This window comes from Diadema antillarum, unplaced genomic scaffold (assembly GCF_040938485.1).
Source record: "Diadema antillarum isolate AM-2024a unplaced genomic scaffold, OU_Dant_1.0 seq00000386_RagTag, whole genome shotgun sequence".
NCBI lineage: Eukaryota > Metazoa > Echinodermata > Echinoidea > Diadematoida > Diadematidae > Diadema > Diadema antillarum.
The window spans coordinates 2,172,036-2,188,522 of NW_027271384.1; the positions used below are offsets into that span (position 1 = coordinate 2,172,036).

General features: G+C 38.4%; 1 protein-coding gene across 2 annotated transcripts in view; it reads left to right on the plus strand.

Moving 5' to 3' along the window:
- Window positions 1-14,431: 14,431 nt before the first annotated feature.
- The window catches only part of LOC139731892 (cytochrome P450 4V2-like), a 34,780-nt gene continuing 32,724 nt past the window's right edge, over window positions 14,432-16,487 (plus strand). The window contains exon 1 of one of the 2 annotated variants that reach the window (XM_071642768.1): window positions 14,432-14,538. The gene's annotated coding sequence lies outside the window, so the exon portion shown is untranslated. Of the gene's footprint in view, window positions 14,539-14,777; window positions 14,903-16,487 lie in introns of those variants that run through there. The other variant, XM_071642769.1, reaches the window with a different exon arrangement.

Below are 16,487 nucleotides of genomic sequence, written 5' to 3' on the forward strand. Positions count from 1 at the left end.
AGAATTGCATAACAATTAAATGCGACCGAGGGGAGCGAGCGAGCTTGAAAATTTTGACATTACAGTCCAAAAACTGCCGTTTGTAGCCATATCTATTTGCTTTGGAAATTAAGGGGGGCGCACCGGGCGCAACTGCTGGCAATTACTGGCAGCAACATCAGGTGAATGGCATAGCAATTAAATGCGAGCGAGCGAAGAGAGCGAGCTTGAAAATTTTTGACATTTTACAGTCCAAAAACTGCCGTTTGGAGCCATATTTCTTCGCTTTGGAAATAAAGGAGGGGTGGGGGCGCAACGGGGCGCAACTGTCGGTAATTACTGGCAGCAACATCAGGAGAATTGCATAACAATTAAATGCGAGCGAGCGAGCGAGCGAGCTTGAAAATTTTGACATTTTACAGTCCAAAAACTGCCATTTGTAGCCATATTTTTTTTTTGCTTTGGAAATTAAGGGGGGGGGGGGCGCACCGGGCGCAACTGCTGGCAATTTTACTGGCAGCAACATCAGGTGAATGGCATAACAATTAAATGCGAGCGAGCGAAGAGAGCGAGCTTGAAAATTTTGACATTTTACAATCTAAAAACTGCCTTTTGGAGCCATATTTTTTCGCTTTGGAAATAAAGGAGGGGGGGGGGGGGCGCACCGGGCGCAACTGCCGGCAATTGCTGGCAGCAACATCAGGAGAATTGCGTAACAATTAAATGCGAGCGAGCGAGCGAGCGAGCTTGAAATTGTTGACATTTTACAGTAAAAAACAAACAAACTGCCGTTTGTAGCTATATTTCTTCGCTTTAGAATTTAAGGGGGCGCATCGGGCGCAATTGCTGGCAAATACTGGCAGCAATATCAAGAGAGCATAATGATTACATTCGAGCGAGCGGAATGAGCGAGCTTGAAAATTTTGCATTTTACAGTCCAAAAACTGCCGTTCTTAGCCATATTTTTCGCTTTGGAAATTAAGGGGGGAGGCGCAACGGGCGCAACTGCAGGCAAGTACTGGCAGCAACATCAGAAGAATGGCATAAAGATTAAATGCGAGCGAGCGAAGAGAGCGAGCTTGAAAATTTTACATTTTACAGTCTAAAAACTGCCGTTCTTAGCCATATTTTTTCGCTTTGGAAATTAAGGGGGGGGCGCACCGGGCGCAACTGCAGGCAATTACTGGCAGCAACATCAGAAGAATGGCATAAAGATTAAATGCGAGCGAACGGAGCGAGCGAGCTTGAAAATTTTGACATTTTACATTCCCCAAACTGCCGTTTGTAGCTATATTTTTTCGCTTTGGAAATTAAGGGGGGGCGCACCAGGCGCAACTGCCGGCAATTACTGGCAGCAACATCAGAAGAATGGCATAAAGATTGAATGCGAGTGAGTGAAGAGAGCGAGCTTGAAAATTTTACATTTTACAGTCTAAAAACTGCCGTTCTTAGCCATATTTTTTCGCTTTGGAAATTAAGGGGGGGGGGGGGGGCGCACCGGGCGCAACTGCAGGCAATTACTGGCAGCAACATCAGAAGAATGGCATACAGATTAAATGCGAGCGAACGGAGCGAGCGAGCTTGAAAATTTTGACATTTTACAGTCCCCAAACTGCCGTTTGTAGCTTCAAGTATATTTTTTCGCTTTGGAAATTAAGGGGGGCGCACCAGGCGCAACTGCCGGCAATTACTGGCAGCAACTCCAGGAGAATGGCATTACGACTAAATGCAAGCGAGAGGAGCGAGCAAGCTTGAAAATTTGACATTATTTACTGTCCACAAACTGCCGTTTGCAGCTATTTTTTTTTTCGCTTTGAAAATTAAAGGGGGGGGGGGACGCCCGGTGCGCCCCACCCCCTGGATCCGCCACTGGTAGTCAAGGGTGTGGGTTTATGTTCATGACTGGGGGAGGTATGACCAGCGAGGTGGCGTCGAAGTGACCAAGCGTTGAAAGGACGTCCAAAATCTGCACTTTAGAGCATCCCCTAAACTAATTGTGCGTGTTTGTTTGTGTGTGTGTATATTATATACATGGAAAAGTTAGGAATTAACCCAGGTCAAGTCTTTTTATTGGCAATGCAAGACATTTTATATATATATATATATATATATATATATATATATATAGACTAGTATGTAAAGCAACACTGCAAAATCAATGATCTAGCTTTGATATAACGAAGCGTAACGTACAAAGGTGTACATTCTACATCACATTGCGCAACATTGTAGCAGGGAGGTGGAAGCCCCTGATTGTAGCGACTCTTCGTTCGGATGTACTGAGTACACTGCGCACATCCTGCTTATATGCAGAATGCCAACCAGGAATCACAATCTTTTGTCGGGTCCGGGCTTTTTGAACAATGTTTCACACTATATACCTATTTAATTATGGTTAAAAGAAATCATAGAAAGATATCTTATTTCTGGATCACCCTTTCATTCAAAAGCAGTTTACTAACACTTGAACTACTATTTCGGGAAATCCTTTTTTTTTTAACCAGCGCATTGGGAGGGGCCGCACCCCCCCCCCCCCCCCTCTCCGTAGTTACGCCATTGCTTTTGGGTGAAATAATTGGACAGATTTCTTGAATTCTAACAAAAAAGCAAGAAAATCTTTTCATCGCGGGAATTATGATTATGTGGGGTGGGGCAAATGGTGCGCTTGCCTTCCAATATTTTCATGGGGGCAACATTTTTGTTTTCTTTCAAAAGCAAGAAAATCTTCTCATTTCGGGAATTATTGATTACGGGGGGGGGGGGGCAATTAATATGCTTGCCCCTCCATTTCTTTTTATTTTTTTTTATGAGGCTAAGGCTCGCTCTTGGGCTGGCAATATGGATTGGTCAGAAATAACGTACATAGACCCTACATACTTGTAAGTAGCACACGTACATGCAAACGTGCATAAGTGCTCCGTATCGTACGGATGTACAGTATGGTCGATAAATAGTAAATACTGTAGAATACTAATAGATAAGTATAAAATCAGTGCTGCCAGAACCAGGGGTGCGAATTGTTTTTGTGTGTGTGTGTGTGTGTGTGTGTGTGTGTGTGTGTGTGTGTGTCCCTGGTGCAAAATATAAAAAAAAGTAGAAAAGAATAATTATTTAGCGTCCGGCGTTGAGGTCGCTCGCAGACTAATTTTTTTTTATTTTTTTTTTTTTAAAGGATCTGAAGGGGGGTGCGTTCGCACCCAACGCACCCCCCCTGGTGACGCCCATGTACTAGTAATATTCTCAAAGCTGCGGCGATGAATGGTACATTTCCCCCTTTCATGGGTAGCCGTTGGCCGAAAAATCGGTCTGCATAATTATTTCTTTCTGCAAATTTCTTTGCAGAAACGCATGAAAAACAGCCCCATCACCCCAATATTTTGCATATGTTTAGTTCATGTCACGCACATTATTTCACAAAATAACTACAACTACTTGATCGGACACCATCTTGGGTATGTAAATTAGGGACAAAGGTCACAATTTTCTCATCCTGTATCTTGGTGAATACATGTCCTATCTCTCCCATATTTCGCACACGCAAAAACCATTTCACAAGAATCATCTCACAAAATAACTGCTTTTTGCACAGATGCCATCTAGCCTGTGCAAAGTGGAGTCAAAGTTCGACATACGTACTACACCAGGTACTTCTTTCTGTATCTTCATGATCGTACGTGTTATCTCTATGGGAAGGAATTTTTCCAGATATGAAAACTGACATGATTGTCTTTATCGAGTACTAGCTCACTTACCCTTAACTGAATTTCTCCCACATTTTAATATGTTGTAGCTGACACTTTGAGATGTAGTGTGAGCGTCCTCCGTGTTTTCACCCGATGTCGGGATTAGAAGTGAAAATTGACATGATCCCCTTTATCAAGCACTTGCTCATTCACCCTTCAGTGAATTTCTCCCAGATTTTAATATGTTGTAGCTGACACTTTGCGCTATCGCATGTGTGCCCTTCGTTTTTTCAAGCAATGTTGTGATCACGTTAGAAAACCTGGTTGAAATTAAAGCCTATCTTCGATGTACTGAGATATTTCTTTCTTTCTGCAACTTTCTTTGCAATAACTATTAAAAAACGGCCCCTACCACAACCATATTTTGAACATGTTTACTTCATATCATATACATTATTTTATAACGTAACAACTTCTTGATCGGACACATCTTGGGTATGTAAAGTATAGACACAAAGGTCATAAATGTTTCACCCTGCATCTTGGTGAACACCTGTCCTATCTTTCACATATTTTGCACACGTATAGACAATGCCCAAGAATCGTTTCACAAAACCATAGAGATTGTAATTTGTCATGACTGACAAATTAAGGTGTTCCGATTTTTTTTTTATCAATGATTCGTTTCCTGATCGCAAAAGGATGACCATACAGGTTTCAAATGTGTCTAGAGACATTGGCCGTGTGATGTTTGCATTCTCATGTAGAAAAAGGAGTCATATCTGCCATTTTTCGGTATGTATAAATTAGGGTCAAAGGTGATAGATGTTTCATCCTCTATTTTGGTGAATACATGACCTACCTTTCTCATATTTTACACACGCAAAGACCATGTTACAAGAATCATTTCATAAAACAACCACTTTTTGCTTAGATGGCATCTTGTCTGTGCAAAGTGCGTTCAAAGGTGGTGTACTTCTTTCTACAGGTATCTTCGTTATGACGTACATACGGGAGGGAATTTTTCTGGATGTGAAAATTGACATGATTGTCTTTATCGAGCACTGCCTAACTTCAACACCCTCGGTGAATTTCTCTCAGATATTGATATGTTGTAGCTGAGGCTTTGCGCTATCGTATGAGTCTCCTTCGTTTTTTCACACGATGTCGGAATCGCGTTAAAAACTTGGTTAAACTGAAGGTTAACTTCGATGTATTGAGATACTCTTTCTGCAACTTTCTTTGCAGTAACTCAAGAAAAACAGCCCTTAACATCCCCATATTTTGCACATGTTTAGTTCATGTCACGTACTTTATTTTATAAAACACCACTACTTGATCGGACACCATCTTGGGTATGTAAATTAGGGTCAAAAGTCATAAATGTTTCATCTTGTATCTTGGTGAACACCTGTCCTATTTTCCCCATATTTTGCACACGTATAGACGATGTAGGAAGAATCATTTCACAAAATAACGACTTCTTCCTCAGATGCCAACTTAGGAGTGTAAAGTCGAGTCAAAGGTCATATGTATTTGTTGTTGTATCTTCGTTATTTAGTGTATACAGAATTTGGCACCAAAGATGGCAGATGTGACTCCCTTTTCTAAATGAGAATCCAAACATCACACGGCCAATGTCTCTAAACACATATGAAACCTGTATGGTCATGCGTATTGCGACCAGGACTCGAATCATTGATAAAAAAAAATCGGATCACCTTAATTTGTCAGTGATGACAAATTACAATCTCTAGTTTTTCTTCTTCTTCTTTATTTCTCCTCAAAAGTTGTGCAGAGGTTAGCTCAGAAAGTGCATTGCCTCTCAATGTCAGACTTATACCATATATGTATCATGTCGCAAAGACGACAGCGCAAGTAAAATCATAGTGATCAGTCGACCGTGACGTCACTATGACGTCATTATATGAAAACACATTTTCATGCATATCTCATTAATGGAATGGAATATTTCAATGAAATTTACGTCACATATATTTCAAGTCAAGCGCATTGTACTCATATTCTCAAAATTCATTTTTATCTCAAAACGCGCGCGTACGCGCGCGTTGAAATATTTGTATGCTCAAATCCAGCTCAAATTTTTTTTGCACACGTTTTAGACCATTTGGAGCATTTTTTGAAAAATTGAAAAAATTGGACGGACGCGTACGCGCGCGCACATATACGCACGCACAGCTAATATGAAATAGAAATTTTAAATTTTTACACACGGATCGGATGTCCGAAATTTCAAGGAATATTTCTGCCAAGTTTCAAGTCGATCCGACTCAATATGACGTCATACGGGCCCGTCAAATTCAAAATTCCGCGCGTGCGTCAATGGGGATACACAGTGCAACTATGCCAAAAAACCGCCAATTTTAAATCGGATTTTACTCGTCAGGATGGACGGTGACCCCCCATTTTCTTTACATATTCTGAAAGGTGATGAGTTGTACATGTCATTTCATGGGCTGGCTATGCTGATAAAATGATTAAAAGATATCAAATTTCTTAATAAATTAAAAAAAGTAAATTTTCAAAATGACGTCATCAAATTTCAAGTTTACTCGAGCGTATCTCACTAATCCTTTGCCAATTTTCACCCAAATTTCAATATGTTGTAGCTTATGAAATGCTCTTTCATAAATGTAATCAAATAATTTTGATTTGATGACAACATCACCTCGAAAAAATGGATTGAAGGTAACCTTGTCAAATTTGACCAGTTTACGTGTAATCTCTATGGGAGTGCAATTTTTATGGAAATGAAAATTGACATGACTATCTTTATCGAGCAGTAGCTCACTTATGCTTCGGTGAATTTCTCTAAGATTTTAATATGTTGTAGCTGAGATGTAGGGCTATCGTGAATGTGCCCTTCGTTTTTTCATACGTTGTCGGGATCACGTGAAAAACTTGGTTGAAATTAAAGTTTATCTTCGATGTATTGAAATATTTCTTTCTTTTTGCAACTTTCTTTGCAATAACTCAAGAAAAACAGCCCCTATCACCTTCATATTTTGCACATGTTTAGTTCATGTCACGAAAATTATTTCATAAAATAACAACTACTTGATCAGACGCCATCTTGGGTATGTAAATTAGGGTCAAAGGTCATAGATGCTTCATCCTGTATCTTGGTGAATACATGTCCTATCTTTCCCATATTTTGCACACGTAAAGACCATGTTACAGGGATCATTTCATAAATTAACCACTTTTTGCTCAGATGCTATCTTGTCTGTGCAAAGTGGGGTCAAAGGTCATATGTACTTCTTTTTCTATCTTTGCTATGACGTGTTATCTCTATGGGAGGGAATTTTTAGGTGATCCGAGTATCCTCTCGGATCACCTTCTGTATCTGTACGGATTCTTTGTTAGGTGATCCGAGTATCCTCTCGGATCACCTTCTGTATCTGTACTGATTCTTTGTTCTTCTTTTTCTTCTTCTTCTTCTTTATTAGGTGATCCGAGTATCCTCTCGGATCACCTTCTGTATCTGTACTGATTCTTTATTCTTCTTTCTTTGTTTCTTTCTTTATTTCTCCTCAAAAGTTGTGCAGAGGTTAGCTCAGAAAGTGCTATGCCTATCAAGTTCAAACTTATACCATGTATGTATCGTGTCCCAAAGACGACAGATCAAGTAAAATCATTGTGATCAGTTGACCGTGACGTCACTATGACGTCATTATATGAAAACACATTCTCAATCATATCTCATTAATGGGATGGAATTTTTAAATGAAATTTACGTCACATATATTTCAAGTCAAGCGAATTCTATTCATATTGTCAAAATTTATATTTTCTCTTAAAACGTGCGCGTACGCGCGCGTTGAAATATTTGTATGCTCCAATCAAGCCCAAAATTTTTTTGCACACGTTTCAGACCATTTAGAGCATTTTTTGAAAAAATGAAAAAATCGGACGGACGCGTACGCGCGCGCGCATATACGCACGCACAGCTCATATGCAATAGAAATTTCCCATTTTTTTCACTGTGATCAGATGTCTGAAATGTGAAGGAATATTTCTACCAAGTTTCAAGTCAATCCGACTCAATATGACGTCATACGGGCCCGTCAAAGTTGAAATTCCGCGCGCGCGTCAATGGCGATAGACAGTGCAACTATGCCAAAAAACCGCAAATCTTAAATCCGATTTTACTCGTCAGGATGGACGGTGACCCCCCATTTCCTTTACATATTCTGAAAGCTGATGAGTTGTATATGTCATTTCATGGGTTGGCGATGCTGAAAAAATGATTAAAAGATATCAAATTTCTTAATAAAGTAAAAAAAGTAAATTTTCAAAATGACGTCATCAAATTTCAAGTTTACTCGAGCGTATCTCACTTATCCTTTGCCAATTTTCACCCAAATTTCAATATGTTGTAGCTTATGAAATGCTCTTTCATAAATTAAATACACAATTTTCATTAGATGACGACATCACCTCGAAAAAATGGATTGAAGGTAACCTTGTCAAATTTGACCAGTTTACGTGTAATCTCTATGGGAGTGCAATTTTTATGGAAATGAAAATTGACATGACTATCTTTATCGAGCACTAGCTCACTTATGCTTTAGTGAATTTCTCTAAGGTTTTAATATGTTGTAGCTGAGACGTAGGGCTATCGTAAGTGTGCCCTTTGTTTTTTCATACGTTGTCGGGATCACGTGAAAAAACTTGGTTGAAATTAAAGTTTATCTTCGATGTATTGAGATATTCCTTTCTTTTTGCAACTTTATGTGCAATAACTCAAGAAAAACATACCCTATCACCACCATATTTTGCACATGTTTAGTTCATGTCACGAACATTATTTCATAAAATAACAACTACTTGATCAGACGCCATCTTGGGTATGTAAATTAGGGTCAAAGGTCATAAATGTTTCATCCTGTATCTTGGTGAATACATGACCTATCTTTCCCATATTTTGCACACGTAAAATCCATGTTACAGGGATCATTTCATAAAATAACCACTTTTTGCTCAGATGCCATCTTGTCTGTGCAAAGTGGGGTCAAAGGTCATATGTACTTCTTTTTCTATGTTCGCTATGACGTGTTATCTCTATGGGAGGGAATTTTTTAGATGTGAAAATTGACATGACTCTCTTTATCGAGCACTATCTTACTTATGCTTCGGTGAATTTCTCTCAGATTTTGATATGTTGTAGCTGAGACTTTGCAGTATCAGGACTCGAATCATTGATAAAAAAAATCGGATCACCTTAATTTGTCAGTGATGACAAATTACAATCTCTAGTTCTTTGTTTCTTTCTTTATTTCTCCTCAAAAGTTGTGCAGAGGTTAGCTCAGAAAGTGCTATGCCTATCAAGTTCAAACTTATACCATGTATGTATCGTGTCCCAAAGACGACAGATCAAGTAAAATCATTGTGATCAGTTGACCGTGACGTCACTATGACGTCATTATATGAAAACACATTCTCAATCATATCTCATTAATGGGATGGAATTTTTAAATGAAATTTACGTCACATATATTTCAAGTCAAGCGAATTCTATTCATATTGTCAAAATTTATATTTTCTCTTAAAACGTGCGCGTACGCGCGCGTTGAAATATTTGTATGCTCCAATCAAGCCCAAAATTTTTTTGCACACGTTTCAGACCATTTAGAGCATTTTTTGAAAAAATGAAAAAATCGGACGGACGCGTACGCGCGCGCGCATATACGCACGCACAGCTCATATGCAATTGAAATTTCCCATTTTTTTCACTGTGATCAGATGTCTGAAATGTGAAGGAATATTTCTACCAAGTTTCAAGTCAATCCGACTCAATATGACGTCATACGGGCCCGTCAAAGTTGAAATTCCGCGCGCGCGTCAATGGCGATAGACAGTGCAACTATGCCAAAAAACCGCAAATCTTAAATCCGATTTTACTCGTCAGGATGGACGGTGACCCCCCATTTCCTTTACATATTCTGAAAGCTGATGAGTTGTATATGTCATTTCATGGGTTGGCGATGCTGAAAAAATGATTAAAAGATATCAAATTTCTTAATAAAGTAAAAAAAGTAAATTTTCAAAATGACGTCATCAAATTTCAAGTTTACTCGAGCGTATCTCACTTATCCTTTGCCAATTTTCACCCAAATTTCAATATGTTGTAGCTTATGAAATGCTCTTTCATAAATTAAATACACAATTTTCATTAGATGACGACATCACCTCGAAAAAATGGATTGAAGGTAACCTTGTCAAATTTGACCAGTTTACGTGTAATCTCTATGGGAGTGCAATTTTTATGGAAATGAAAATTGACATGACTATCTTTATCGAGCACTAGCTCACTTATGCTTTAGTGAATTTCTCTAAGGTTTTAATATGTTGTAGCTGAGACGTAGGGCTATCGTAAGTGTGCCCTTTGTTTTTTCATACGTTGTCGGGATCACGTGAAAAAACTTGGTTGAAATTAAAGTTTATCTTCGATGTATTGAGATATTCCTTTCTTTTTGCAACTTTATGTGCAATAACTCAAGAAAAACATACCCTATCACCACCATATTTTGCACATGTTTAGTTCATGTCACGAACATTATTTCATAAAATAACAACTACTTGATCAGACGCCATCTTGGGTATGTAAATTAGGGTCAAAGGTCATAAATGTTTCATCCTGTATCTTGGTGAATACATGACCTATCTTTCCCATATTTTGCACACGTAAAATCCATGTTACAGGGATCATTTCATAAAATAACCACTTTTTGCTCAGATGCCATCTTGTCTGTGCAAAGTGGGGTCAAAGGTCATATGTACTTCTTTTTCTATGTTCGCTATGACGTGTTATCTCTATGGGAGGGAATTTTTTAGATGTGAAAATTGACATGACTCTCTTTATCGAGCACTATCTTACTTATGCTTCGGTGAATTTCTCTCAGATTTTGATATGTTGTAGCTGAGACTTTGCAGTATCAGGACTCGAATCATTGATAAAAAAAATCGGATCACCTTAATTTGTCAGTGATGACAAATTACAATCTCTAGTTATTTCTTGATATTATACATAATGGTATTGCTAGGCAACCTCAATGTGTTAAAAAAAATGTCTGTATGACGACCATTTTTTCTTTCAACAATTACACTCCGTCTCCGCATAACTATGCACGAACTTTTGCAGATCTGAATTGGCCAAATGGCTTTTCTTTTTTTTTTCTCGTTATTCATTCAATAAATCCTGTCTTCAAGCTTGCACTAATCAATCAGCTGGACCGGTTTATAATTTATACATGCATGGGATTAAAATTTCTTTGTTTCTCTTGAAGGTCAATCATTAATTTTATTACTTGCACATTGTTAGATTTTATAAAGAGGTAGGAACCCCCCCCCCCCAACCTTGTTGCATCACTATACACCACACACTGCTACACTCTGTCACTTCAATCTGCCTTTTTTGCATGGTTCGGGGTGGAATTGGGAAGAACATCTTTAAATTTTGCGAAACAAAGTCAGTTGGCAGACTCCTTCAATGCCTATAAAGGTATCCCAGACTGATCTATCCAAGACTGAGTAAGCGCGTTTGCGAATTTTGTTTCTTCATTTCTACTGTTATTAATTTTGTTTGCATGACCAAAATGTATGATATTCGTATCTTGATGTTCTCACAAGATTGTATTAGTCTGATTGTTTTGTTACTATGCCTACTAAGTAAACGATAGTGATGATGATGGTATATAGATAACAAAATATAATTGTGTTTCTGGTGTGCTTTCTATAATTCTTTTATTTTTCTTTCTTCTTATCAATATTAAATGTTTTCCCCGCCCAATTCCAACAGATTTGCATTCGAATTAATGAAAAGGCATTAAAATTCGAGCGATTTTGATCGCTGCTCTATGAATGTTACCATTGGTGGTTTTAACACAATATTCTCCATTCACAGACGGCTCAATGACATTGCGTTGTCGGTTCCGTAATGATATCTTGTATTTCCGCTATACTTGAAACAAAGTATACATTTGTACTGTTTATGATCATGATCATATCAGTAATGCTCTCGCTGTATATACTGCAGTAGATTACATTTGAATGAAAATGTTGCTCACTATTTGCATGTATTGTTAATTGAATGACCCGTGTCTTGCAAGCTCTGCTTTTCGATAGAACATTAAACTTGCCACCGCAATGTTTATTATTATTATTTTTTCTATCTATACTAATAATTATCATTATATTCTTTGTTTTCCTTGCAATAATGCACTGTTTCTCTCTTTGCTCTCTTTCGCTCTCCCCGGCTCTCATTATACATGTATTCATTGATTCATACATGGGGCCCTACATTTTATACGTACTTTCGTCTTGTACTTTTTTCAGATTTGTTAAAGCAGTATAGTTTGTCAAAATGTGTACTTCAACGAATGTATTACAGAAACCACATCCATAGATTGGTTGTTTTCCATTCCCCGATGTACTGATGATTACAAGGGTGATTGCATACCGGTCCAGTTATGGAAATACAAGTGTAATGGCTCTTCCTCAATGTTGTTGCCGAGCTGGAGAATAAAAAAAACAAACAAACACTGTCTATTATTGACACATTGTGTGGTTCACTCTCACTTTTGCACGCACAAGATACTTAAGTGTAACCCGACCTCGAGTCCACTTAGTTCCAACATGGAGTACTTTTCCTACATAACTGTATGTTTGTATATCGTCCAAGGATAAACTCATAAAGTCCCATCACATTTTAATTGGTTTGGTGATTATCTTCTGAAATGATGTGTAGGACCTACTGATCACTCACTGTAATTTTGGTTAAGGTGGGGATTCCGGTTCTGACTTATTTGCGTATAGACATGTCTCATAGCAATTAAAAGTTTATTTGATGAAAATCAATTAAGAGTGATATATATACTCAGCAAAAAAAAATAAGTTCCCCCCTAACATTTTTGGATATATCTCAAAAAGTATTTTACGGATGTTCATAATTCGAACGGGAATGGATAGAGAATTTCATTACTCATAACATGAATGGCATATCATTGCCACCAGATATCATTATTGGTGTAAAAAATCGCATTTTATGTCAAAATGCATGGGGAAAAAAGTTGCACTTTAGGCCATAGAGAGCATATTGTATACATTTCCTATGTAAGTTATCAAATGATCTTTTTAAACTGTGTAATTCTCAGGAATTTCTTCAGGTACAATGTGCTTCCCTAAACAGATGTTATGCATACTTTTTGAACAATAGGCCTTCTCAATATGAAAATATTGGTAGAAGCCATGTGATTTGTAATTCTAATTCATGTTGATCACATTAATGTGCCTGTGGGCATTTTGCATCATGCCCTCAAGTTGTAGATCAGTTTGCTGAGGGAAATGGCATCGAACGTATGGAGTGGCCTGCAAGATCCCCTGACTGTAATCCAGTAGAGAATCTTTGGGATATCATTAAGTGGAAAGCGAGCAAGAAGTTGAAAGATGACACTTCACTGCAAGAATTTCAGCGCATCTTGCAGAGAGCATGGACCAACATTGAGCAGCGCCAAGTACAAACTTTAGTTAACAGTTTGAGGAGGAGATGGCGGCTGGTCATTGCGGGTGGTGGACATATCAATTATCAAATACTGCACTATATGCTCATGAAAAGAAAGAGATAGAGAAATATGCAATAACCCATGCTTAAATGTTCAGAATCATGAGTGATTGTTTGATTATTTGTGTAAAAGTCATTGCAAATCACTAAAGTGCAACTTTTGTTTCCATGCATTTTGACATAAAATGCATTTTTTCACACCAATAATGATATCTGGTGGCAATGATTTGCCACTCATGACAGTTATGAGTAATAAAATTCTTTATCCATTTCCGTTTGAATTATGAAAATCGGTTGAATACTTTTTGAGATATATTCACAAATGCTAGGGGGGAACTTACTTTTTTTGCTGAGTGTATATATATATATATATATATATATATATATATAACAAAGTAAAATAAAGTGATCCTGATAAAACGTGGAATCCATATTCGATTAGGACTTTTTTTCGTTTTTGTACTTTTCTTGTTTGATTTTGTGCAGATGTATTTGATTTATAATCTGGTAAAACATTTTACACAGATATTGATGCAGTGGAATTCAGAGGTGTGTACTCTGGATGTATTTCATAAAAAGTTAATGCTATACTGTAGGTTTTTAGCAACTCTTGCTGCAATACCAAGTAACCAAGTGTCATGGCAATGACAAGAATTCCGCTTTCTGATCGGCTGTTGCTTCAAAAAGTTGTCCACTCTCAAAGAAATAAGACCAAGACCAAGATAAGACCAATACTCCCGCAACAACCCCCCCCCCCCCCCCCCCAACTTATCACTCACCCTTCAATCAGACAGATATGCGCGCACGTCACAGCTTTATCATCCATCCAGGGCCGCACGGTACGGTGAACACCACTGCCAACAGGATTGTGTGTGAAACTTGTTCATGTACTAGTATACCGTGTATTTCTACTGTATGTACTGCTATACAACTTAATACTCTTTGGTATTTACCGGTATTTGTACCGTTCAAGTTTTTACCATCACGTACCAGAGTACTGGCAGGGGTACGGTTGTGGCGAAGGTATCGCGGCGAGCGCTGTGCTGGGTAGCGAGAGGGAGAGATCACGAGAGAAGACTCCTATCCTACGGCTGCGCACGCACGAGGACGTACATATAAATCGACACTTTGTACTTGTGGATTCGCCGTCCTGCGGTTTGTTGAGAAGTAGGAACTTTGTAAGAAGAGCTCGGGAACCGACTTCAACCTCCCTCTTGACACACGGATCGAGTCTTGGGTTCCCTCAATCAGCCGTAGAAAAAATAAACAACTAATAGAATCGATTGAAGCCAGGTGAGACTAGCTCAGCTGAGCTAACTCCTCGTTCAGATGTAACGTTTGTGTGCAATGAGGGCCGGGGCTCTGTATGTAACCATAATACACTGCACTCGGCTGTTTGGGTCGCCGGTGCAGTGCGGTTACTAGTATTGTGACACCTGTCAAATGCTAGGGCCTAGGCCTACTGGTATAATCGTCTGCTCCATGTCAACATTGGCGATGCCGCCGTTGTTGTCTTTGTTTACCACTGGCACTGTATTGTCGCTGAATTTGTATGTGTACCGTCAATGGCGTCATACCAAACCAACGAGTTATACAGTACTTGCACTCTACATTATACTAGGTCTAGAGTCTATACCTAGCCTCCTAGGAAGTCACAGTGAGTAGGGCCTATACTCATCATATTTTTAGTCAGACAATACAGTCATACTGCCGATATAGCCTGACCAGACACTGTGCTGTCGCTTCGCGACAGCGCTGCGTGTAGTTAACTGCCGATACTGATTGAGCAGATATGCTGATTGGCCTGAAAATAAAATGTGAGCAGTGCTTCATTCAGGAAGTATTGTTGGGACTTTTATGATGCGTTGCTATACTTGTAGTTTTCTGTGCATTAACTGACTCCCCCCATGAAATAAGAGCACAGATTTTAGCTTAAAGGGATCGTATAGTTTTGGTTGAGACCTAATTTCAGGTTTCTAACATTTTTTTGGTGAGATAATGAGAAACCTCATATGAAATATGAAAGAGCATGTGATTCCATGAGGAATTCAATATTTATTTGATGAAAATTGGTTTTGAAATGGCTGAGATATCCAAAACAGAGCAATTCTAATGAAGTGTGGGACCCACACTTTTCTATTACGATCGCTTTGTTTTACTTTGTTTTTGGATGTTTCAGTCATTCCAAACCTGAATTTCATCTAATAAACTTCGAATTCCCCTATAAAATGGTGTTTTCTTGGTTTCTTGCAAAAACCTAAAAGCCCCATTCTCATCTCCACCAATACTGTACTATCCCTTTAAATCTGTATCTTACATTTTCATGATTTTGTAATGTAAGTTAACTTAAAGCTTGGTCTAAAACAGGTTTGTGCCAAAGAATGTCACATGTACAGAATCAATACAGTTATCAATAGTTCAAAATCCTGAATCAAGTTTGTAGTGTTTAAAAAGAATCACTTCGCAATCTTTCATATTGTCTGAGTTATTATATTTTTTTTGGCAATTCTGTTAAACACAGTAGGGCCTAGGGCACAATGTCTGTAATTCCATGTGAGATGCACCAAGAGTTGATGACTAAATAACACATTTTATGATGGTATACTGTACGAGCTGAAATTTTCGCAGCGGTTTTATTTTCACGAATCGCCTTTGAACCGCAAAAATAACAACACGCGAAAATAATAAGGCGTGAATAACTAAGTTCAGTTAAACCCTCACAACCGCGAAATTAATAACACGCGAAAATGTCCTCCATGTACCGGTAGCAATTCGCGAAAATATCTGTATGCGAAAATTTCAGCATGTACAGTATTGCATACTTTTGACAAAGGGTAGCGGGACCAGGCGCCATGTGAACAGCGACAGAGCTGTGTAACAGTGTATAGTTTGTAGCTTAAAGGGAACGCAAACCCAAAGAGCAATGTGGATTGAGTGAAAGCAGTAACATTAGTAGAACACATCAGTGAAAGTTTGAGGAAAATCGGGCAATCGATGCAAAAGTTATGAATTTTTAAAGTTTTGGTGTTGGAACTGCTGGGTATGGAGACTACTGGAGGTTATGACGTATGAGTGGACTACAATATAAAGAAAATATAGGGAATTCAATAAAAATTCATTTTTCATGAAAATTACACATTCCATCAACTTTATACTGACATAATGTTAGGGGTACCGTAGCAATTATTCCCCCTGCTTTCTGAAAGCTGTTAGTCAAGTACTCTTTAATTTGTTAGAAAAGT